This window comes from Budorcas taxicolor, chromosome 2 (genome assembly GCF_023091745.1).
Source record: "Budorcas taxicolor isolate Tak-1 chromosome 2, Takin1.1, whole genome shotgun sequence".
NCBI lineage: Eukaryota > Metazoa > Chordata > Mammalia > Artiodactyla > Bovidae > Budorcas > Budorcas taxicolor.
The window spans coordinates 15,880,307-15,892,415 of record NC_068911.1 but is presented as its reverse complement, the minus strand read 5'-3'; positions in this window follow the sequence as shown (position 1 = coordinate 15,892,415).

The window sequence follows — 12,109 nt, the reverse complement described above, 5'->3', positions numbered from 1 at the left end:
CTCTTGTTTTCTGCATTGCAGGCAGGTTTCTTATCACTAGTGCCACCTGCGAAGCCCCCTTAGACTACTGCTGCTGCTGCTGCTGCTGTTAAGCCGCGTCAGTCCTGTCCGACTCTGTGCGACTCCTTAGACGGCAACCCAACAGGCTCCTCTGTCCCTGGGATTCTCCTACCTAACACCTAATAGGCACTCCAGAAGTATGTCTTGAATGAATGAACGAAGTCTTCTGTGTGTAAGGCTTTGGAGGTTCCCAGCAGATGCAAGAGCAGCCAGGTACCTGAGTCAGATGGGCCAGAGGGCACAGGCAGTACTCCCTCCCTCCTGGTCTCAGGACCCTGGCGCCCTGTCTCCCTCACTCATCCAGCAGATGATAACCCATGGTCTCTCCTGGATCCTTCCTCTCTGCAGTCTCTCGGTGGTTCTGAGACACCTGTCCTTTTGCCCCTCAGGTGTCTTTATACTTGGGTCTGAGCCCTCGGGCCACCCATGAGGGAGGGAAAGTCATACGTTGGGGGTTGTGGGGGGAGATGCAGAAGCCCCTGAGGCAGGGGACAACTAGGGAAGGGGGCATTGAGGTGACACCCTAGTCCCCTACAGCCCCCCAAATCTGACTTTAACTCGGGTTGCTGGGAGAAAGGGAGCCAGGCAGGGAGGGGATTATCCTGGGGACAAAGAGGCCACCCTGCTCCCTGGCAATCTGCACGTCCTGGGATCCAGTTTCCCTCGAGGAGGCGGCCCCTGCTCTGCCCCATCGGGACCCAGGCATTGGGCCCTGGCTCAGGAGAAGTTTGGAAAAGGGACAGGGGCGTGGTGTGTAAGCAAAATCACCCACACCCTTACCCGGGAGCATGTGATCCTGTGCAGGGCCCTGTGGGGCTCCTTGTCTCAAGGCCTTTGTGTCCTTCATTTCTTTCTTTCTTTTTTTTTTTTTGAGGAGTTTATTTTAAATATAAATGTATTTATTTATTTTGTCTATGCTGGATCTTCGTGCTTGCATGCGCTTTTTCTCTAGTTGCAGCGAGTGGGGCTACTCTTCGTTGCAGGGCACAGGCTTCTCACTTTGGTGGCTTCTCTTGTTCCTCTAGAACACGGGCTCTAGGGTGAGGGCTCAGTAGTTGTGGCTCACAGACTTAGTTGCTCTGAGGCATGTGGGATCTTCCGGGATGAAGAAGTGAACCTGTGTCTCCCACATTGGCAGGTGGATTCTTTACCACTGAGCCACGAGGGAAGCACCCACCCACCATCCTTTTCTTTGATATTGCAGGTGGCAGCCTTCATTCAGCCTCCGTGATCTTCCTGAACTTGATATGGGCAGCTGTTCATTAGCTGTTAATTAAGGAAGGGAGGGATTTCAAAACCAGGGAGAAATAAAATCAAGAGCAGCCTTGGGGCAAGGTGCTCATGCCTGAACATGAGATACATACAACAATATCTTTGAAGCATTTGCAGGTACTGAAACCCCTTCTGGCGGGACAAGCCAGTGGTATGCTGCCCTCAAACATGTAGACCCCAGACCAGTTGGACCTGAAGGTTGAATACGTTAATTTCTACCTGACACCACCAAACATCAGGAAAATGTTCACGAGCTGATCGCATCTTTTACTAGAACACTTCTCAGTATGTTTCCGAGGGGGTACATGGTTTTGAGAGCATAAGCTTGCTGTATCCCCCTTTGCCTGGCAAAGCAATAAAGCTCTCCTTTTCGACTTCAGCCCCATCTTTGTCCCTGAGGTTTGATCCAACACCAGTGTCCAGAAAAGCTGAGCTTTTGGCATCACCATGTACCTGTCTTGGGCTTCCCTGGTGGCTCAGACGGTAAAGAATCTGCCTGTAATTAGGAGACTCAGGTTGGATCCCTGGGTGGGGAAGATCCCCTGGAGAAGAGAATGGCTACCCACTGCAGTATTCTTGCCTGGACATTCCAAGGACAGAGGAGCCTGATGGGTGACAGTCCCTGGGATCTCAGAGTCAGGCATGACCGAGTGACTAACACTATACTGTACTATATGCACAGGTGGGCACGTGGACCCACACCAGATACGTGTATTCACTTTCATACGTTTTTACACTCAAGGATGTATTGACTCTAGCCATGTGCTTGTCTCTGTTCCAGATAGAGTGGGGTAGGGCAGGGAAGAAGTCAGACACAAATCCCTGCCCTTGTGGAGCTGACACCCCAGTGGACATGCCCCCAACTGTGTTACACCACACACCCTGCCAGGAAGCGTCAAACACAGGAGTGCACATGCATCCGTGCTTATGAACACACAGTCATATCCAGAGCCCCCACCATAAGGCAGGAGCTACATCTGTTCATTCGTTCACCCATGTAGACCCTGAGTCAGCAGCTGTCGATGGAGCCCCTCCTGCGAGTTGGCACTGGGGTGAATAATAAGGGCCACACAGTCCAGTGGTCCCCCACAACCAACATGTGAGCTCATACAAAAAAAATTTCCTAAAGCTACAAGGTGCTGAGAGGAAGCCAAAACAGGTTGATGTCATTAACTGAGGGTAGAGGAGATTTAGATAAGGAGACTGAGGCCCAGAGAGGGGCAGCTACTTACCTGGAGTCACACAGCAAGGCCAGGACAGATCGTAGGCTCCTGGCACCCCCCCGCCACCTTGTTTGGGACTGACTCTAGGGTGTGCCCAATCTGAGCTGTGAGCTGAAGGAGGGAAGAGGTTGAGGGAAGAGATAAGTTCTGAGGTGGGAGATCCTCCTAAATTGGGTCTCTAAGCCTGGGGCCTGTCAAGTCTGCCAGGGAGGGCCTGTGTTGGGCAGGCTGTGATGTCAGAGGATTAGACTAGGCCCATTGAGTGGGTGCACTGAGGCGTGGGCCAGGCCAGGTAGTGGAGGAGGAGGAGGAGGAAGAAGAGGAGGGCAGGAGGGGAGGAGGGAGCCAGGCACGCGATCTTGTGCTATTCACATGTGGGCAGGGTACCTTGGGCCGAGCCTCACCCCAGAGGGCAGGCCCACCCTGAGCCCACCCCACCATCTCCTCCTCCTCCTGGGAACTTCACTTGCTCTCTGGACCCTTCAGGGGCCCCTCACAACGGAAGCAATCCACTCCTATCCCAGGCCCAGTTCCGTTTTTCCAACGCATTTGTCTTGGCAGATGTCAGAAGGTCTGCCGGTTCATCCTGCCCCACCTCCTAGCCCACACATCTCCATCTCTGTTTCAGTCTCACCGGAAACTGATGCCTGGGAAATCCTAGCAATTGAAGAGTCAGCAGTCCCTGAGTGGGGAAGATCCCCTGCAGGAGGGCATGGCAACCCGTCCCGGTATTCTTGCTAGGAGAACTCCATGGACGGTGGAGCCTGCTCGGCTAAAGTCCATGGGGTAGCAAAGAGTCTGACATGACTGAGCGACTAGCACTGACTTTTCTTTCCGACTTGGGTAAAAATCTTCCCTTTGTCCATCACTAGCTTAGGCAAGTTACCTAAACCTCTCTGAGCCTGAGTTTGTTTCCTCATCTGAAGACCAGAAAAATTGTCTTGGTGTCTTAGGGTCTCACTGACTTCACCCACCATGTGGCTCTGCTATGTGACCTCTGCTATGAGAACCCCTCTGGAGCCGCTAGGAGTTGCTGCAGTGGTTCTTAATGCCTCCAGTTCAGCTCAGTCACTCAGTTGTGTCTGACTCTTTGTGACCCTATGGACTGCAGCACACCAGGCTTCCCTGTCCATCACCACCTCCCAGAGCTTGCTCAAATTCATGTCCATTGAGTTGGTGATGCCATCCAACCATCTCATCCTCTATCGTCCCCTTCTCCTCCTGCCTTCAATCTTTCTCAGCATAAGGGTCGTTTCCACTGAGTCAGCTCTTCCCATAAATTGGCCAAAGTATTGGAGTTTCAGCTTCAGCATCAGTCCTTCCAATGAATATGCAGGACTGATATCCTTTAGGTTTGACTGGTTTGAGCTCCTTGCCTCCACCATAATGCCTCCAACCAATGGCAAAAGCCTCAGTGTCCCACTATCTGGCTTTGAGCCCAATCCCAACCAGCCACACTAATGCTAATGCCAAGCAGGGCCCTGTGGGACTCCAGGGTGCAGGGGCCTTTTTGTCCACCATTCCTTGTAGGCAGGCCTCTGACCTCCATGACCTTCTCTAAGTTCCAAAGGGCAGAGTAAGTAAGTGAAAGTCGCTCAGTCGTGTCCGACTCTTTTTGACCCCATGGAGTATACACAGTCCATGGAATTCTCCAGGCCAGAATACTGGAGTGGGTAACCTTTCCCTTCTCCAGGGAATCTTCACAACCCAGGGGTTGAAACCAGATATCCCACATAGCAGGAGGATTCTTTACCAGCTGAGCCACCAGGGAAGCCCACGAACACTAGATTGGATATCCTATCCTTTCTCCAGGGGATCTTCCCGACCTGGGATTGGAACAGGGTCTCCTGCATTGCAGGCGGATTCTTTACCAACTGAGCTATGAGGGAAGCCCGAAGGGCAGAACAGCTGTTAATCAAAGCAGAAGCAGCAGGTGAGGCAGAGGCTTATTAAGATGAGAGACAGACCTTCTAGGACCCTGCACACACCCTCATCTTGTCCCCATCCTGGGGAAACTGCAGGAGAACAGATACAAGACTGTTACTGCCTTGATCCTTATCACAGACTCCTGCCTGACTGTGTACCTTTTCCCTACTCACCAGGGAGGGGGTGGGACACAGTTCTTGGGCACTAGCCTACTGTGCCTGGCAGAGTTATAAAGCCGTGCTTTCTTTCTCCTCCATCACTCTGTCTCCATATTTCTGTTTGGCATGGGTGCACAGAAAGCCGAGATTTTGGCAACAGTGTTCCCAAGAGATCTGTTCTGTCTGTCCACCAGGATGCTCAGTCATGATCCTATCATCCAGCAGGTTCCATCATGAGGCCCATTCAGAACAAATAAACAAGAATTCAAGCCAGAGCCTCTGACTCCAATATTAGCCCTTTTTGAGCAAATCTTCACTCCTACCTCTCCAGGCAAAGAGAAAAGCCAATGCAAAGGCATCCTTCCTGGTGGTGCTCGCATGGCTCAGCCAAGATGGATGCCAGTAAGAAGGATTCTGGGAGGTGGTAGAATGCGTGGCATCTCCTTCTGACCTTTCCTGAACTCTTCCAGTTGGTGGTGGCTTGTTAGTTCCATCTTCCATTCTAGGACTTCTTATTGTAAAATAACTCACGCAGATGGTTACTATGGTGTCTGGCTAGGGTAGGCGATTTCGATCAGTGTGCTTCCCCTAACAATATGGATGGACAGAGGGTAACAGACTATGATCAGAACAGAAAGTAGGACCAGAGCTATGTAATGGGGTACAGGGGGAATATGCTTACCATTCAGGTGATCCCTTGGAATATCTCCAGCTACCCATGCTGAGTTGTATTTTTTTTCACAATTGTATTTATTTATTATTATTTGTTATTTGGGGCTGTGCTAGGTCTTCACTGCTGTGTGCGGGCTTTCTCTAGTTTCAGAGAGCGGGGGCTGTTTTCCTGTTGAGGCCTGTGGGCTTCTCACCGCGGTGGCTTCTCTTGTTGCAGAGCACAGGCTCTGGGTGTGCAGGCTTCAGTGGTGGCTGCACGTGGACTCCGTAGCTGTGGCTCTTGGACTCAGGTGTCCGAGACGTGTGGGATCTTCCTGGACCAGGGATCGAACTGATGTCCCCTGCATTGCCAGGTAGATTCTTAATGCTAGACCATGAGGGAAGCCACCATGCTATGTTTTCTTTGTAAGTGAGCAAGTACCATTGTCACGGGCTCATAAAGCATGCTAACTAGGGACTCAGACCCTTCAGGAGGGAGGGCCAGGCTCAATCCCCCAGACAAAGTGTAGAGACCAGCAGAAACACTAGCTGAAGCCAGGAGCAGAAGGGAAGGGCTGGGCTAGAATGAGTGGATGTAGAGGAGAGAGCTGAGAGATATCAGTTGTGTGTCCAGAACTAATCCTCCTTTCCTAAATTTACCCAGAAATTATGATCAAGCAGAATCCTGCGGAAGTTGTACTGGGATGAAGAGAACTTATTAGGGGAAGCAAGTAGATCTGAACAGTGCCAAAGGGGACTGTAGGACATTGTTGGTGCCCCGCCCAGATGCTTTTGCCAACGACACACCCATCCCCCATGTCTATCTTCTCTGGAGAACTGCCCAGCACCTCTCGTCCTGGAAGAATTTGGCCAGTGGTGAAATTAAGTTGTGATACACTTTTGGCTCCAGAACTTTCTCTAGATCAAATGTGGTCAGTTGAGACCACATTCTTGCTCAGCTTTTTATCAGCGACATACCTTGATAACCTTATTCTTCTGAGAACATTTCCCAGTCGCTTGATCCAGAATTTCCATGACGGACTACTACTACTACTACTACTACTACTACTAAGTCACTTCAGTCGTGTCCAACTCTGTGCGACCCCATAGACAGCAGCCCACCAGGCTCCCCCGTCCCTGGGATTCTGCAGGCAAGAACACTGGAGTGGGTTGCCATTTCCTTCTCCAATGGATGAAAGTAAAAAGTGAAAGTGAAGTCGCTCAGTCGTGTCCAACTGTTAGCGATCCCATGCACTGCAGCCTACCAGGCTCCTCCTTCCATGGGATTTTCCAGGCAAGAGTACTGGAGTGGGGTGCCATTGCCTTTTCCAATGATGGACTACACCAAACTCAAAAGCTTCTGCACAGCAGAAGGACCAATTACCAAAATGAAAAGACAGCCTATGGAAAGGAAGGAAAAGTTTGAAACCATATATCAACGGGGATTAATATCTAAAAAGTTAAAGAACTTAGTGTAGACAAGAAAAAATAAAATAAAGAGGAGGAGACATCCCTGGTGGTGCAGTGGATAAGAATCTGCCTGCAAGTGCCGGGGACTTGGGTTCATCTCTAGTCCAGGAAGATTCCACATGCCGAGGAGCAACTATGATCTCACAGCCATAAATAAATATTCACCATTTAAAAAATATGATAAGAATCATCTCATACAGGGGCGAAAATAGGGTTTCAAAGAGGTGATGTTACACAATGCCCCAAGGCTACAGATGATGCCGAAAGCTCAACTTCTTTGTACACTAGTGCCGAATAAAATCTCAGAGACAGAGTTTTGGGTAAAATAGGAATGGAGTGCTGTATTGCTTTGCCAGGCAAAGGGGGATACAGTGGGTTCATGCCCTCAAAAACATCTGTCCCCCATTTGGGGAAGATAGTGAAAAGTTTTATAGCAATTATTCAGAGAGGGCATGATCAACTCGTAACATTCTTCTTCTTTTTTTCTTTTATTTATTTATTTTTCTTTTATTTTTTATGCTATTGTATTAGCCATAGATAAATAGAGTGAACACTCTTCTGATGGGTTGGTGGTGAGGTAAGTAGGGGTTCATGGTCTCAAATCAGGTCTAACTGGTCAGGTGTCTACATGCTTGTGGGCAGGATGCCATTGTTAACCATCAAATTCTCCCACCTGGAGGGGGTTTTGGTATCTGCAAAAGAGCTCAAAGATATTGTGTGCATCCCTTGATGGGGAATCACGTTCTTACCCCAAGGCTACTCTTAATTTTCTTGGCTTCTCCCTGGTTTTGCATCTCTGCCCTTCCCTGATGAACAACTGCTTGAAGCTGCCCATTAGAACTCAGGGAAGGCCATGGAGCCTGAATGAACCTTGTTTCCTATCATTAAAGAATTGGAGGCGGGGACTTCCCTCATGGTCCAGTGGCTGGGACCACATGGTCCCAAGCAGAGGCCCCAGATTTGATCCTTTGTCAGGGAGTAGATCCCACATGCTTCAACCCAGTGCAGCCAAATTAATAAATATTAAAAAAAAAAAAAAAAGAGAGGGGAGGACACAAAGACCGTGTGTCCAGGAGCCCCACAGGGCCCTGCACCGAGGTAAGGCCACATTTCCACACTGAGTCTCATCCTAGATTTCAGTGGAAAAAAGAATCCCCTGGGTTACTCTTACAAATATAGATTCCTGATTCCCACTCACACATTCCATAGGTCCTAAGGAGCCACGAGTGGTAATGAACCCGCCTCCCGATGTAGCAGACTAAAGAGATGTGGATTTGATCCCTGGGTTGGGAAGATGCCCTGGAGGAAGGCACAGCAACCCAGCCCAGTATACTTGCCTGGAGAATCCCATGGACAGAGGAGTCCAGTAGGTTGCAGTCCATAGGGTCAAAAAGAGCTGGACACGATTGAAGCGACTTACAAACATGCCCCAACCACTAATGCCGAGGAAGCTGAAGTTTACTGTTCTATAAACACCCACAAGATTTTCTAGGCCTAAAACCAAGAGTAAAAAAAAACAAAAAGAGATGTGAAAATGACCTTTTCATCATGGGGTATTGGAATGCAAAATAGGAAGTCAAAGGATATCTGGAGTAACAGGCAAGTTTGGCCTTGGAGTACAAAATGAAGCAGGGGAAAAGCTAATAGACTTTTGTCATGAGAACACACTGGTCAGAGCAAACACACTCTTCCAACAACACAAGGGGCAACTCTACACGTGGACATCACCAGATGGTCAATACTGAAATCAGATCGAGTGTATTCTTCTCAGCCAAAAATGGAGAAGTTGTGTACAGTCAGTAAAAACAAGTCCTGGAGCTGACTGTGGCTCAGATCATTGGCTCCTTATTGCAAAATTCAGGCTTAAATTAACGAAACTAGGGGAAACCCCTAGGCCATTCAGCTGTGACCTAAATCAAATCCTTCATGATTATACGATGAAAGTGAAAGTCGCTCAACGGGTTCAACTCTTTGTGACCCCATAGACTATACAATCCATGGAATAATACTGGAATGGGCAGCTTTTTCCCTTCTCCAGGGATTTCTCAACCCAGGGATTCAACCCAGGTCTCCCGCATTATGGGCAGATACTTTACCAACTGAGCTATCAGGGATAATACAGTGGAGGTGATGAATAGATTCAAGGAATTAAGATCTGGTAGACAGATTGCCTGAAGAACTATGACAGAGGTTTGTAACATTGTACAAGAGGCAGTGACCAAAACCATCCCAAAGAAAAAGAAATGCAAGAAGGCACAATGCTTGTGTGAGGAGGCTTTACAAATAGCTGAGGAAAGAAGAGAGGTGAAAAGCATGGGAGAAGAGAAGGAAAGATATACCCAACTGAGTGCAGACTTCCAGAGAACAGTAAGAAGAGATAAGAAGGCATTCTCAAATGAACAATGTAAAGAAATCAGAGAACAATAGAATGGGAAAGACCACAGAGATCTCTTCAAGAAAACTGGAGCCATCAGGGGAACATTTCATGCAAAGATGGGCACCAGAAAGGACAGAAACTGTAAGGACCTAACAGAAGCAGAAGAGATTAAGACCAGGTGGCCAGAATACACAAGCGAACTACAAAAAGGGTCTTAATGAACTGGGTAACCACGATGGTGTGGTCACTAACCTAGAGCCAGACATCCTGGAGCCTGAAGTCAAGTGGGCCTTAGGAAGCATGCCTATGAACAAAGCTAGGGGAGGCGACTGAATTCTAGCTGGAGCTATTTAAAATCCTAAAAGATGATGCTGTTAATGTGCTGTACTCAATATGTCAGCAAATTTGGAAAACTCATCAGTGCTCCCAGGACTGGAAAGAGTCAGTTTTCATTCCCATCCCAAAGAAGGGCAATGCCAAGGAATTTTCAGATTATCACACAATTGCACTCATTTCATGTGCTAGCAAACTCATGCTCAAAATCCTTCAAGCTAGGCTTGGCGGTATGTGAACTGAGAACTTCCGATGTATAAGCTGGGTTTAGAAAAGGCAGAGGAACCAGAGATCAAATTGCCAACATTAGCTGGATCATAGAGAAAGCAAGGGAATTCCAGAAAAAAACATCTATTTTGGCTTCATTGATTACTGGAAAGCCTTTGACTGTGTGGATCACAGCAAACCATGGAAAATTCTTAGAGGTGGGAATACCAGACCAACTTACCTGTTTCCTGAGCAAACTGTATGAGGCTCAATTAGGAACAACCAAGTGGTTCAAAATTGGGAAAGGAACACAACAAGGCTAGATACTGTTACTCTGTTTATTTAACTTTAGCAGAGTACATCATGCAAAATGCAGGCTGGATGACCCACAAACTGGAATCAATATTGCCAGGAGAACTATCACAAACCTCAAATAAGCAGATAATAGCACCCTACTGGCAGAAAATGAAGAGGAACTAAAGAGACTCTTCAGAGAAGGCAAAGGCACCCAACTCCAGTACTCTTGCCTGGAAAATCCCATGGACAGAGGAGCCTGTAAGGCCGCAGTCCATGGGGTCGCTGAGGATTTGACACGACTGAAGTGACTTAGCAGCAGCAGCAGCAAAGAGCATCTACATGAGGGTGAGAGGAGAGCGAAAAAGCTGGCTTAAAACTCAACATTCAAAACACTAAGATCACGGCATGCGGTCCCATCACTTGATGGCAAGTAGAAAGGGGAAAAGTGGGAGCAGTGACAGATTTTATCTTCTTGGGGTCCAAAATCCCTGCGGATGTTGACTGCAGCCATGAAATTAAAAGATGCTTGTTCCTTGGAAGGAAAACTATGACAAAACTAGACAGCATATTAAAAAGCAAAGACATCGCTTTGCTGACGAAAGTCCCTACAGTCAAAGCTATGGTTTTTCCAGTAGTCCTGTATACATGTAAGAGCTGGACTGACCCTTGCTTCACCAAATCAAGTGGAATTCAGGTCATTCTAATGGAAGAGAGAGCTTTAGGCAGCTGAGATCTAAGCCCTGAGGGCTTCCTAATATCTGTGTATGACCAGTAAAGAGTTTAGGGGGCTGCCCTGGGCTTCCCAGATGGCGCTAGTGGTAAAGAATCCACTTGCCAGTGCAGGAAATATAAGAGATGTGGATTCCATCCTTGGGAGGGGAAGATCCCCTGGAGGAGGGCATGGCCCCCTACTCCAGTATTCTTGACTGGAAAATCCTATAGGCAGAGGACCCTGGTGGGCTAAAGTCCATAGGGTGGCAAAGGGTCTGACAGGACTGGAGTGACTTAGCACCCAGGCACTCTGGGCCTGGGGTGGGGTGAAGCTAAGTACATTCCAGCAAGGGAATGAAGGCAGGAGGCCTAGTAGCAGCACTGGAAGAATTACATGAGGATTCAGAGTTTTCCATGGAGCTCTAGAAGAAGAATATTTGGAAGAATTTGGAAGAATACAGTATTGTGCAGGAGATCACGGTCTTATAGAGCCTAGATTTTTGGAAGACTAAATCTCAAATGCTCATCTCTAAATGGACAAAGGCCTGAGGCTCCCAGCTCACTCTGGATTAGGTCAGAATTTTGCATCATAGCTGCCTAGCATGGGGCTTCCCTGGTGGCTCAGACAGTAAAGACTCGGCCTGCGATTTGGGAGACCTGGGTTCGATCCCTAGGTTGGGAAGATGCCCCAGAGGAGGAAACAGCAACCCACTCCAGTATTCTTGACTGGAGAATCCCCACCGGCTGAGGATCCTGGTGGCTACAGTCAGGGGGTCTCAAAGAGTTGGACAAGACTGAGCAACTAAGCACAGCACAGCACAGCTGCCTAGCATAGGGTTGGACACATAAGAGGTGCTTAATATCCATTTATTTAATGTAGCAGTGATGGTCCTCAATGAAAGTTACAGAAGATTTTTAAGATCATTTCTTGATAAGTGTGTGGGGTTTCTTTGCAAAGGTAGTCCAGTCATTTGTCTGGTTCAATATTCAAAAGCGTCAAAAATGGAACTTCCTTGGTGGTCAAGTGGTTAAGAACCTGTCTGCCGATGCAGGGGACATGGGTTCAATCCCTGCCCTGGGAAGATCCCACATGCTGAGGGGCAACTGAGCCTGTGTGCCACAACTGCTGAAGCCCATGAGCCCTAGAACCTGTGCTCCACAACAACTTTTGCAATGTTCAAAACCCCTGCTGCAGGAACACACTTAGAGCATCCATCCCAGCTCCCAGTGAGAAGGGGGCATGCGTGTGTGCTGAGTTGCTTTAGTCCATGCTAAGTTGTTTCAGTAGAGGCCGTCTCTGTGACCCTACGGACTGCAGGCCACCGGGCTCCTCTGTCCATGGGGTTCTCCAGGCAAAAATACTGGAGTGGATTGCCCTGCCCTTCTCCAGGGAATTTTCCCTGGAGAAAATGGAACCTGGGCGC